Genomic DNA, 14,438 nt, shown 5'->3' with positions numbered 1-14,438 from the left:
CAGCCATTTTCAAGTGCATGAAATGGTATCTCATTTTGATTTGTTATTTGTATTTTCCTTATAATTAATGCTGTAGAGTACAGTTTTATGTGCTTATCTGTCATTTGAATACCTTCCTTGGTGAAGTATTTATTCAAGTCTTTTGACCTTTTTTGTTTATATTGTATTTTTATTGCTGATTTTTTGGATTGGTGTGTGCATGCATGTGAGTGTGATACAAATCAGAAGTGTGCATTGCAAAGTCAATCTGTGACTTGCCTTCTTATTTTGTTAATGGTTTTCAAAGAACACAAGTTTTTAATTTTGATGAATTCTCAGTTACCAATTTCTGTTTTATATTTAGTGCTTATTTATACTTCTAAGAAATTTTTCTATACCTCAAGTTTGCGTTAACGTTCTTTTATATGTTCTACTTGCAGCATTACAGTTTTAGTTCAGCTGAAATTAATTCTGTATGCAGTATTACTTTTCTCATGTTTATAAAATTGTTCCAGGATCATTTATTAAACATATCCTAATTGAATTTTTTTGTACCTTTGTAAAAATTAAAGTTATCTATACACATGTGTCTATTTCTGGACTTTCTACTAGTCCAATTATTTCTTTTCTCTAGCTGTATTAGTATCACTACTACTGCAGTTGTTGGTAAATTTTGAAATTAGGCAGTGTTAATCCTCCCATATTGTTTTATTTTATTTTATTATTATTGTTTTCATTTTGAGACTGTTTCACTCTGTTGCCCAGGCTGCAGTGAATCGGCACAATCTCGGCTCACTGCAACCTGCACCAGCCAGGCCCAAGCTATCCTCCTACTTCAGCCTCCCTAGTATCTGGTACTACAGGTGTGTGCCACCATGACCAGCTAATATTTGTATTCTTTGTAGAGACAAAGTTTCATCATGTTGCCCAGGCTGGTCTAGAATTCCTGGGCTTAAGTGACCTTCTTACCTTGGCCTCCCAAAGTGCTAGGATTACAGGCGTGAGCCACCACTCCTGGCCCAATCTTGTTATTTTTATAGAGTGTTTTAAGTATTCTAGAATCTTTCCAGTTCCATATACATTTTAGCATTTTATTTCCAAATTCTCAAAAACAGATATGCTGGGATTTTGTTGGGGTCTATTAAATCTATAGATCACTTTGGGGAGAACTGATACATTAACAATGAATTTTTCAACTTATGATCATATATTATCTCTTTAATTATTCTTTAATTTCTTTCAGCAATATCTGTATTCGGGAAAATATTTTGGTAAATTTATTTCTAAAAATTTTATGATTCTGATGTTATAATCGATTATCTCATTTTCCAATTTTTTACTGCTAGTAGTGAGAAACATAATTTATCTCTATGTATTGGGCTTATGTTCTGTGAGCTTGCCGAATTTAGTTTTCAGCTTTTATACTTATTTTGAAGATTCCTTAAGATTTTCACATAAACATGTCAACTGTGGAAAAAGGCAATTTAATTTTTTTCCTTTCTAATACTTTTGATTTCATTGTTTTGCCTTATTGACCTATCTAAATCCTCCAATTCAATGTTAAATACAGGTGGTGAGAGTGGATATACCAAGCTTAATCCCTATCTGAGAGAAAGCATTAAATATTTTGCCTTCAATTACAAGCTCATATGTAGATTTTGATTTTATTAGATTCATGATGTTTTCTTCTATTTTGCTAAGAAATTTATTTTTTATGGTACAAATGGGTGTTGAATTTTGTTCAGTGGCTTTTTTTCTTTACATATATGTAGGTGATTATATTCTGTTTCTCTCCCTTTCTTATTTTTTAATGTGTTCAATTGCATGACTGATTTTCAAAAATTAAATCAGCCTTACATTCCTGGAATAATGATACTTGATCGTGATCTGTTAATCTTTTTACACATTTCTAGATTTTATTTGCTAATATTTTGTTAAATATTTTTCATCTACATTCATGAAGGATACTAATCTGAATTTTTTCTTCTCTTGTAATATTTTTGTCAAGTTTTGAAATCATGGTTTTGTGGCCAAATAAAGCAATTGGACAGTGTTCCTTCCTCTTTTCTGAAACAGTTTGTTTAAAATTAACATATTTTTCCTTAAATGTTTGCTAGAATCCTCTAGTTTAAAAATTCTACCTGCAGCTTTCTTTATGGAAGATATTTGATTACATATGTATATGCAAGATATCTATATATATAAATCTATTCTCTCATACATATAAAATATATATAAGATATATACACATAGAGAAAAATTCTTCCTTAGTTTTTATAATACATGGTTTTGAAGGAATTGATGTATTTTATCCATTACTGAATTTATTGACATAAAGTTTGTACAATATTCTCATTGTCCGTTTAATATCTGTATGATTTGTACTCATATTCTGTCTTTCAGTTCTGATATTGGTAATTTGTGTTTCTTATTTTCTTCATCAATTTTTTTTACCTAATTATTAACTTCTGGGTTTTTGTCATTGACTTCTTCTCTTATTTTTGTTATTTTCTTCATTACACCTGCTATGTATTTAATTTGCTCTTTTTTTTTTTTTTTTTTTGCTAGATTCTAAAGGTGAAATTTAGATGATGGGTTCTTAGATCATTTAGACCTATAAATTCATTTTTAAGCACTGCCTTTAGCTGTGTCCCATACGTTTTGGTATGTTGTTTTTTAAATTATTCAGTTCAAAATATTTCAGTTTTTGGGGGGATTTCTTTTTTGACACATGGGTTATTTAGAAGAATGTTGTTTAACTTTAAAAGATAGCTGTGGAGATAGAGTGTTTATAGATATTTCATTCTTGTTTTTAAAATGTCTTTTATTATGGTCACGATACACGCTCTGTAAGATGTCAGTCTTTTGAAATATTTGAGGCTTATTTCAAGGACCAGTATGTGGTCTGTCTTCGTTAGTGAGCTCTGTGCATATGAATAAAGCATATCTCTTCTACAGTTTTTGTATGTAATGACTATGTGATATTTTAACAGAAAAATCAGATGACTTCCATATTTTCGTTACTTCAAAGACAGCTAAATTGCTTGAGACAAGCAATTCTGAGGGAGAAGTTATAAGCTAGAATGGAGTATGCCTCCTAAAATAGAGTCTTAAAGAATGATTCAAAGACTTCAAGAAATGTCATAAAGATATCAGAGTCAAGAACAGCATCAGGTTCTAATAAAAAGAGTCAATTTCCATACGCCAGGACTACTAGATTTTAGTTTTGTGCCCTTAAGCAAGTCAACTAACCTCTCCAAACTTTGATCTACTGAAGATAATGACACCTCCCTCCATGGCTAAGCATTCTAACTATTCTTAGAATCAAGCCACAGAATATATATGAACATGTTTTGAAAGCTAAGTCAAATGAAAATGCAGGTGGTGATATTATTATACCATCACATAGCATAAATCTATAGCTAATTTTAGTCAAATCTAAGACAAACCAATTTTAGATGATCTATCAAGTGGTTTTAACATTGCTAAAATTTCATAAGTCAGACTCTTATTCTTCACAGAGGTCTTAGAAAACCACATTAGAAATCAGTCTGAAATTGCCACTAATTACTAAACCCAGTGTATTGCTTTTAAGGATGTTCTTTTGGCATTAGAGTGAATTTATGGACAGATCAAACGTAATAAAACTGAGCAAAATGGGCTAGCAACACCTAATTATATTTAAAGAATACTTTATGAACAGATTTTTTTTAGACACTCAAGGTGCATTGCTCTTTAGACTTCATAAATCAGACATGCAGACATCTAATCAATGTACCAACATCCCAGCAATATTGCCAGTTTCTTCTTATACATATATTTAATGTAATTTTAGCAAAGGACATATTTTTGGCCAAAATACTTCATTTTGTAGGCAACTCTTACAGAAATACAAAAAAATTTTCTTAGTTTGAAGCTTATTCTTTCATAATGTGTGATAATTTTTACATCTTAGGAGGGTAATAGATTTGTATTAAGGACAAGAGAACTCCTTTCCTCTTCCACCCTACTAACATTTAGGTCAAGTTCTATTTACAGCTGAGCAGGTTAGTGATAGTTCATGACAGGTTTTGATAAATTTATTACTTTTTTCAAATGAAAAGACATTAAATGGCTATTAAAAACCAGACACCCTGGTACATTGCTGTGGGAAAATTAATGCAAAAAATGAGGGATTATATTGCCTCATGTTAGATCCTATAAAATATGTCATACAATGTTTGTATGCATTGGAGAAGGTATCTATGATGATCAAATGAGCCTGTGACACAGATGGAGGAGTGCATTAACTCCTGTCTGGGAATTAAAAACGCTTTTAACTACATGTAATGCTATAGATTTTTATCTCCTCACAAACTTTCAAAATTAGTGTGAAATTTACTATACCTTAAAAAATAGACTAATGCAACTGAGCAACTTGCATTAGTCTAAATGAACCCCAAAGAGGGTTTGTGTCACTGTGGGGATTTCTTGGCTGCCTTACAGTCAGAAAACGAGTAGGGGTAGAGGAAGGGTCTGCTCAGATGGGAATCGCATTATTTAATAATAATGTTAACATTTTTAGTACTTCCGATGTTATGGGCACTTCTCTATTTATTATTTAATGATTATAGCAATTTAAGGAAGTTGGTACCATTATCTTATTTGTTAAATGAGGAAACTGAGAAACACAGAGATTAAACAGTTTGCTTAATATACTCAGTGGGGACATGGCAGAGCCATGATCTAAAGTAGTCAGTCTGACTTAAGTCTCCCTTCTATACCTTCCCCCACCCACAGGGGATGATAGAGCTCAGGCGGGCACCAAATGACACACATGACTCCGTCCCATTAAGGATGGAAATGCTCCTTGATTTAATTGATGTTATCCCGCTTGAACAGTATGATGTAGTATGGTTTGGTAACCATACAGAAATTATTCAAATCAGCCGGGCGCGATGGCTCAGGCCTGTAATCCGAACACTTTGGGAGGCCGAGGCGGTCGGACCACGAAGTCAGGAGTTCGATACCATCCTGGCTAACACAGGGAAACCCCGTCTCTACTAAAAATACAAAAATATTGGCCAGGTGTCATAGCAGGCGCCTGTAGTCCCAGCTACTCAGGAAGCCAAGGCAGGAGAATGGCGTGAACCCAGGAGGCGGGGCTTGCAGTGAGCCGAGATTATGCCACTGCACTCCAGCCTGGGCAGCAGAGTGAGACTCCGTCTCAAAAAAAAAAAAAAAAAAAAATTATTCAAATCCTAACTGTATGTTTGAGCAAGTCGCTTAGAAGCTCTGAGTCTAGCTTTTTTCCCCCTCAGTCTTTAAAATGAGTAATATTTTACCTTGTGTGGTTGTTTTCAAGATACAGATTAATCCTTTTAACAAACAAGAGACAGAATAGACCTTAGGAAACACAGAGGAGCAGGTAATTTGTTTAAACAGGAATATGGGCTCCTTGCCTTGGTATAGGACACTCGGGTGGTAATGTGTCAAACGTGGTGGGACAGAAGAGGTGAGAAACATTTCAGCTAATGGAAGCTTTTGCTCTAGAATAGCGGTGGTCCTCAATGGCCTTCCTTTATACAACTTAACTCTCCATCAATAGTTCTAACAAATGTCAAAATTGCTCACAGGATTTACTTTCAGAAATCTCTTTTAATCTCAAACAGTTTCCAATTCCAGAAAATTACAGACATTGAGTATAGAGAATCAAGGTAAAAGTCAAATTATTTAAGGACAGAGTTAGATTGCCCTATCAAAGAATGTTGGGCACAGTGGGAAGGTGCCAAACCCTTGGATGAGATTGCTGTAGAGGAAAGGCAGCACGGCACAGAGGAAAGAATAGTGAAGTCGGGGTAGGAAGCCTGCGTTTTTGTTCCAGCTCTGCTGTATGAACTAAGGCAAGTGTTTCGACCTTCGTAGCTTTCCTTTTCATGCTGTGTACAATTTGAGGATCAGTGCTGTTCAAACTGTGCTCCCCAACCTCAACGACTCTGTAGAGGGTTTCTGTAGGCCCCAGTTTTTGTGGAAACAGTGAAGTGGGACTCTAGCCCTGCTGCCTTAATTCAGCTAAAGGAGTTCTGCTTTTTCAATCAGATTGAGTTTCAACATCTGATTTTGTTGGGAAAAAAGTGGAAGGGGGCTTGTTTCTGAGGGTAAAAATCAAAACAAAACAATACCTTATAACAAAAATCTCAGCTTTGAAATGTTACAATTCTAAGTTGCTTCTCTGTAAGCCAGGGTACTTGTACTCTGCTCTCTGTGCATGTGATTAGGAAGATGTTGCAAAGATTGAAAAAGCAATAGTGCTTATCATCATGTAGCTGGGAACGGGGTTGGGCCACACCAAGATAGTAAATGGGCAAAGCTTATTCAAGGCTCCTCAGTATCTCACTTCTGGAATATTCTCTTACCTGTCCCCTGTGAAGGTGGACTCTTCCCATTCTCAGACTTTAACTTTTTTTAATTGTTGTGGGTGAATAGTCAGTGTATATATTTATGGGGTACCTGAGATATTTTGATACAGACATGCAATGTGTAATAATCACAGTGAATAGGGTATCCATCCCCTCAAGCATTTATCCTTAGTGTTACAAACTGTCCAGTTATACTCATTTAGTATTATAAAATGTACAATTAAACTTTTACTGACTATAGTCACCCTAGTGTGCTATCAAATATTAGATTGCATTCATTATTTCTATTTTTGTACCCATTAAGCATCTCCATCTTCCTTCCACCTCCCCATTACCCTTCCCAACCTCTGGTAACCATCCTTCTACTTTCTATCTCCATGATTTCAGTTGCTTTGATTTCCAGATCCCACAAATAAGTGAGAACATACAATGTTTGTTTTTCTGCGCCTGACTTATTTCACTTAACTCCAGTTGCATCTATGTTGTTGCAAATGACAAGATCTCATTATTCTTTTTATGGCTGAATAGCACTTTATTATGTATATGTACCACATTTATTTATCCATTAATCTGTTGATGGACACTTAGGTTGCTTCCAAATCTTGGCTATTGTGAACAGTACTTCAACAGGCATGGGATTGCAGATATCTCTTTGATATAATGATTTCCTTTCTTTTGAATATATGTCCAACATCAGGATTGTGGAATCATATGGTAGCTCTATTTTTAGTTTTTTAAGGAACCTTCAAACCATTCTCCATAGTGGTTGTAGTAATTTACATTCCCACTAACAGTATACAAGAGCTTCCTTTTCTCAACATCCTCACCAGCATTTGTTATTGCCTGTCTTTGAGATAAAAGCCATTTTAACTGGAGTGAGATATCTCAGTGTAGTTTTGAGTTACATTTCTCTGATGATCAATGATATTGAGCACCTTTTCATATGCCTGTCTTCTGTTTGTATATATTCTTTTGATAAATGTCTCTTCAAGTCTTTTCCCCATTTTTAAATTGGATTTATTAGATGTTCTTCTTGTAGAGTTGTTTGAGCTCCTTATATATTCTGGTTATTAATCCCTTGTCAGATGGGTAGTTTGCAAATATTTTCTCTCATTCTCTGGGTTGTCTCTTCACTTTGTTGGTTGTTTCCTTCGCTGTGCAGAAGCTTTTTAACTTGATGTGACCCCATTTATCCATGTTTACTTTGGTCATCTGTGCTTCTGTGACTCAGGCTTTTTAATGTTCTCTCCACTCTCCCTCCAAATCCTGAGGGATATCCCGATAAACCATTTATACCAAAGTACAAAGTGCCTGATAAGCCTTAAAACCTAGGGGCCCAGTGGCAAGACTTGCATTTCAACAAAGACCAAAATTTTAAATAAAAGAAATAAAGCTCTAATAATAAAAACTAGTATAGATTATTCTTGAGTAGGGGAGTTCTTCAAACATACTACATAGGTCACCACCTATTTCCCTAAGATTTGTCCTCCTGGGCATAGTATTATAGCATAGTGTTTATGAGAAAGGACTCTAAAACCAGTCACATTGGTTGCAATGCTGGCTGCATCACTTCCAAGCTATGTGGCTTTGAGCTAGATACTCAGGCTCTCGTATTCTTCATCTGTAAAATGAGGATGCATAACAGTATCTACTGCAAGTTTACTATCAAACATTAATATAATCTATAAAAAAGCACTCAAGACAATGCCTGGCATATAATAGACATTAAAAATGGAAAAACATGTATAAGAGCTATTCGGTAAACAGCTTAGAAGAATAATTAAGGACTAAATGTCATGGTTCAGACTAAATAGACTGTAAGGACTATAATGAAAAGAAAAGATGACAAGTTAAATAACTTTTGTGGAAAAGATGAGTCTTGATTTCTCATTTGAATGATTTGGAACAGAATAGGTGGAAGACATTCTAGACAGAGTGAAGAACAAGAATAAAACAATGGAAGAATACACGTGTGCATCCACGGTACCATGAAGTGGTCTAGAGCAGAAGGTGCACAATCATTCATAGGGAGAAGGAGGAGAAGAAAATGATATTTAAGAGAAATTAGATGAAATCAGTCAATGGGAAGTTTTGAAATAGTGGAGAATGTTACTTTAGGGGACCAGTAAGCTATTGTAGTATTCTATGACTAAAGTAAGGAGAATGTAAATTATGATATTGAAATAATTGTAGAATTAGGCGATTTGGGCAACTCCTTTAGCATCTCTGAGGCTCAGCATTCCTGATCATAAACTGAGATACTATACTTATAAGATTACCATGAAGATTATTTGAGATAAGCCACACAAAAGGACTTTGTAAATCCTAAGTGCTATGGAAATATTAGTACTGAGTGCCATTGTTTACTCTTAAACAAAAGTAGCAGCAATGGGAATGAATACAGAATGTATGTGGGTTTTAGTTGGGTGAAGAAATTCACAAAATAAATGATTAGCTAAAATTAAAGAGGATGCTTGAGTCATTTGACTTTCATTCTTGGGGGAAAGGGGTCTTTCTGTTTATTATTTTTTTTAATAGTAAATTACCTTAGAAAAAAACCTTTTAATCACTTTCTGACTTCATCATTTTTGTTGAAATATTTTAATATACATTGGTTTATTGCTTTTGCCTTAAAGTAAGGCAAACAACTAACAGTTCCCCCAAACATTATTTAATGTGTTACTGTGTTCCAGCAATTCACATTGTCAGAGTCATCCCTGTGACCATCAGTCACATTACATACACATCCTTTTACTCCTTCATGTGGAAAGGATATATAAAGCAGGTATAAATCTACGTTGACCTGATAAAGACATTCTAGAGGATGCTTTTTAAAATTTTATCTTTAATATCAACTTATTTGCTCATTATCTGCCTTGTCCCAACTTGTTCCACCTCGACCTGCTCCCCCTTATCAATCCTGGTGGTTCCTCATATGCTATTGGTATATCTGGCTTGCCCTTCCATCTCCAGCTACTCTGGTTTTCTTCTTTGCTGTGTTTGGAGGAGCCCGCTTATAAAGTTACTTGGTCAGTGTGCTACTCAATGCTGTTTTCCACAGGAACCCTCTTGCTCAGTTGCACCTTTTCTGTACTTTGTTAGGGTTGCTCCTTCTCTGTTGCAGTGATTCTGCCCTCCTACCTGATGGGAAGCTTCTTTGAGTCAGCTACTTTCCAAATCACCAAGAATTTACTGTTGAACAGATATATGGTGAACCATATTTATGTATCACCCTTTTATGTATTTTGAAAGGATTTCTTTTAAATCAGCAATTATAGGGCATTTGCTGATGAGGTGCTGTTGTATTGAAAAGCAGAGGTTTTTTTCCTATGTTCGTGGGAAAATAATACTAATCATAACACAGTCCAGGACACATAACAGAAACTTAATGCAAATGAAGGAGCAGTTAAGAGTAAGGTTATTCTATTAGTCTAGGATTAAGCAAATAACAGTAAAGAGAAAGTCAAAAAGTCAAGTGATTCAATGGCAAAGACATGGAATCAACTGAAATGCCCATCAAAAATAGATTGGATAAAGAAAATGTGGTACATATACACCATGGAATACTAAGAAGCCATAAAAAGGAATGAGGTCATGTCCTTTGCAGGGACATGGATGAAGCTGGAAGCCATTATCCTTAGCAAACTAACGCAGGAACAGAAAACCAAACACTGCATCTTCTCACTCATAAGTGGAAACTGTACAATGAGAACACATGGACTCAGGGAGGAGAAAACACACACTGGAACTTGTTGGGGGGTGGGTTGGGGGGAGGTAGAGCATTAGGAAAAGTAGCTAAATGCATGCTGGGCTTAATACGTAGGTAATCAGTTGACAGGTGTAGCAAACCAGCATGGCACACGTTTATCTATGTAACAAACCTGCACATCCTGCCCATGTGACCCAGAACTAAAAATAACAAGAAAAGCCAGGTAATAAGCATATTTCTAGACCAAAGACAGGAATACAGATCAGAATCAGGGCCAGTGAGACAAGTGTGGGTCCTGAGGCCAGGACTTGGGGAGGAGAACTCCTTGGGCTGTACCATAAGAGGTCCTGTCCCTTTGTCTTCTTTGTCTGTCTTGAAAGTTAACCTCTAAATATCCAGCTCACCTGGGTATTTAGTACTTTACTGCCTTTAATAAGGAATATAAAATACTTTAATGCATTTAATAAGGAACATAAAATTGTTTGTTGATCTGAAAATGCTTTAGCTTAATTCTGGTAATGATTTAGCAATAAATTTTTGACTGTTTAAAAGTTCATTATCTCCTTTAGCCCACTAGGGTATCTAACTTTTAGAGTCATATTAAATAGTTCTCTTAAAAATGAGTATGTTAACATATCTGCAAACCATATTTCACATTAAACACTAATATTAATTTCAGAGTTTACACACTTCCTCTTCAAATCTGGGGCTTGGAGTCAAGACTGTGTTTCATGTTAATTGCATGACCTTAAGCAAGTTTTCAGAAACTCTAAACCTTGAGTCACTTTATCTGGAAAATGAAAATACTTATTTTATACAATTATTGTGAGAACGAAATGAGATAAACTTTAGAAAATTGCATACACAGTGCTTGGTACATAGTAAATAATAATTGAATGTTATTACGAAGGCTTCCCATAACAACATAGTCTATTGTTTTAATCTTTCTCAAAGACTTTCTTTCCAAAGTCTTAAATCTTATCCCTAAAGTTCATTACTGAAGATAATATATGGTTATGTAACTACAGTTAAAATATCTGGAGAGTAAGTTGGAGCTTTGGAATTCAAGTAGTTAAGACGAGATGATGTTATCTTAGCGTTCACCCTCCAGCTACCTCTCATCCACCTTGAGTTTTTCCTGATTTGAGCCATTTTCCTTTAAATCAAAGAACTTCAGAGAGAGGAGTAGGTATGTGGGTGGGTATAAGGGCTTGTGGGTATAAGGGCTTGTGTCAGTTACCACTGGTAACATTCACTTTACATACAAAGGATTGTTTCATTGACTCCAGAACTAGGACCAAACTACCTTTTTACTTTATTTATCAGTGATGTTTTTGGCTGTATCTCTTTATCTCTTTGAATCTGTTATATCCTCGTATAATAGGCATAATGATGCCTTCTTTAAAGAGTTTCTGTGAGGATTACAGAGATAATTTAAGTTTCTGAAACATAACAGGTGACCATTAAATGTCATCTTCCTTTGCCATCTCAGTCACTTGTCTGAAGGAAGTGCCACAGCCGGTATTTTGAACTCACCGAATCTTTCCCTAAGGCATCTATGGTTTTATGATGGGATTGTATCACACACACATACCGTAGGGGCTCAGTAACTAGGAAGGTGAGATTTCAACATTAGGAAATTGTTGCTGAACCATAAAGATAAAGGTATCTTCCCTTTCACTTCTGACTGTTTCTTTAGAATGTCTTTGTTCTCCCTCTTTCATTTTCCAACCTAGCAGAATTCTTAGGTTGCCCCCCACTATATCATAATTTTCACATCAGGTACCACCTGATTAGTCTTCTGTGATTGCTACTTGAAGCTTTTCACTACTCTTCTCAGTACTAGTAATAACTAACATGTACTGGGCTTTGCTATCTTCTAGACATTGCTCCAAAAATTTACATGTATTAACTTATTTAAACCTTACAACTATCCTATGAGGAGATGCTATTTCTGTCCCAATATAATTAATGTACAAGATAAAGCTGTAAAAGCAGTAGGGAAGTAACTTTCTTCTTCTTCCTTTATTCTTTTTTTCTTTCTTTCTTTCTTTCTTTTTTTTTTTTTTTTTTTTTTTTTTTTTTGAAACGGAGTCTCACTCTGTCACCAGGCTGGAGTGCAGTGGCGTGATCTCAGCTCACTGCAACCTCTGCCTCCCGGGTTCAAGCGATTCTCCTGCCTCAGTCTCCTGAACAGCAGAGACTACAGGCATGCACCACCATGCCTGGCTAATTTTTGTATTTTTAGTAGAGATGGAGTTCAAGTGATTCTCCTGCCTCAGCCTCCTGAGTAGCTGGGGCTACAGGCACGCACCACCACACCCAGTTAATTTTTGTATTTTTAGTAGAGATGGGGTTTCACCATCTTGGCCAGGGTGGTATCGAATTCCTGACCTCGTGATTCGCCTGCCTCAGCCTCCCAAGGAAGTAACTTTCTTATGACCACACAGCTAGTGTATCACAGAGTTGGGATTCCAATGCAGGTAATCTGGATCAAGGGACTGTGCTGAAAGCCAATAACCATTAGCGCCTCCTCCTCAAATGGGACTTCTTAAATTTCAAAACTGTCTACCTTCTGATTCTATTTTGTCAGTCCTCTGCTCCCCGTCAGAGGCATCCCTCTCTGGATAACATGGATGCTTCTCCATCTTTGCACACGACATGAATGTCTCAGATGCTTCTCTTCTGCTCACACCGCTTCTCCTTCTCTGGATTGTGTAAGGCCCAGTGCAGCCACTTTAGGCTTATTGGAACCTATATTGTTTATGTATTAGTTCATGGGTTTCCTACTTTCATTCATTTATATAATCATCTATCTGAAAAACAGTATGAGTCTCTTATGTATCAAGGAATACAAAAATTTAAAGTTAATTAGAACACAGCTCCTGCTCTTCAAGAGTTTACAGTCAGATAGGAGAGGCAGACATACAGATAAAATATTTCACATACATAATTATGGTATTTTGAGAGTACATTGCAGGAGCACAGAGGAGGAAGTGCTGTACTCTGAGGAGGTCTAATGAGCTGATGTTGATCCTTGGCTGGGTATCAAATGTATAGGTATTCTATAGATATTTGTGAAAGAGACATATGAATAGAGAAGGGAAGGGGAAAATAATTGGAGGAAGAAGGAATAGCATGGAAAAAGGCCCTTTAGTGGGGTAAAAATATGGTAATCAGGGAACTGCTATTACTTCACCATGACTGAGACAGATGTGCTTATGGGAGTGACAGAAAATAAGACTGCTAAAATAGTGTTTCAAGAAGGAAGACTTATATATTTTCAATTGTATTAATTTTAGAAATTTAGGATTTGAAAAAAGAGTCAAATTATCATTTAGGAGGACCACGTAGGCTACAACTGTCATGGTCCAGATGAGAAATGACAGAGTTCAGAACTAAGGCAAGACTATGTCACCTCAGGCATGTACATGGTCTAGAATGACTCCTGGGTATATGCTGTGGGCAAGTGGATAATTATGATGACATTATTGAGATTAGTAATTCAGGAAAATTGCTAGGTTCTGGATGGAGTTTAATTTTGGGCAACTAGGTGGAGATACTAAGTGGCTGAAATGTGTGCCAATTCTTCAATAAAGAGTGGTTAGGAGAGAGATGAGCTCCGTTGGAGTGGTTGCTGAAATGGTTTTAGAGTTTAAAATAATTTTTACAGATAGTGAGGGCTGGATTATGAATGATATTCTGGCTGGAGAGGATGTAAAAGTTACTGAGGCATGAAAGAGTATGGAGCCCTTAGTGAATCACAGGTTGTTCTCTGTGGTTGGAATATGAACAAGTGAGTTCGCGGGTGCAACTGTGGACACCTGTTCCTGGGTTTGCATTTGGTGGCCTTCATTTCCCATTGAACTTTCCCACTCAAACGTTTTCTAACAATTATTGCCTATAACAGTAGCTTTGAACCAGTGATGCCAGTCAGGAAATTTAGATTGGAAAACATCAGAGGCGTTAACAGAATTGCTACTTTGATTTAAACAAAAGGAAGCATTTGTTTCTAAGTTTGGAAGACCAAGGATTTTGGATTGAGTGATTGGTAGAAAATTTTATTTGACCAAAACTAGTTTAAACATAATTTATCTACCCTATTGCAGCTTAACTTTCCAAAGCCCTTTCTTCACAAGGAGATGTCCCATAGGAGTAAAAAAATGCTTTTTAAATTTAACTCAAAAGTAAATTTCTTGACGTTTTTATTAGTAGAAAATAGGTCCTGGTTTGTATTTGTGAATGAACACCAAATTGTTTCAGAGCAGAAGAGTTATACTCTGATAGTATTTGAAATCTAGAAAGACTTGGGCTTCTTTAGAGTTCATCTCTTTCACTCCATCTTTTCTCCT

General features: G+C 35.8%; 1 protein-coding gene across 1 annotated transcript in view; it reads left to right on the top strand.

The window, feature by feature from the left end:
- The window catches only part of LOC105490028 (unc-13 homolog C), a 699,235-nt gene that overhangs the window by 21,794 nt on the left and 663,003 nt on the right, over window positions 1–14,438 (top strand). The window lies entirely within an intron of this gene.

This window comes from Macaca nemestrina, chromosome 7 (assembly GCF_043159975.1).
Source record: "Macaca nemestrina isolate mMacNem1 chromosome 7, mMacNem.hap1, whole genome shotgun sequence".
Lineage (NCBI taxonomy): Eukaryota > Metazoa > Chordata > Mammalia > Primates > Cercopithecidae > Macaca > Macaca nemestrina.
Note: the sequence above shows the minus strand (reverse complement) of the source record. Positions and strands in the feature narration are given on the sequence as shown.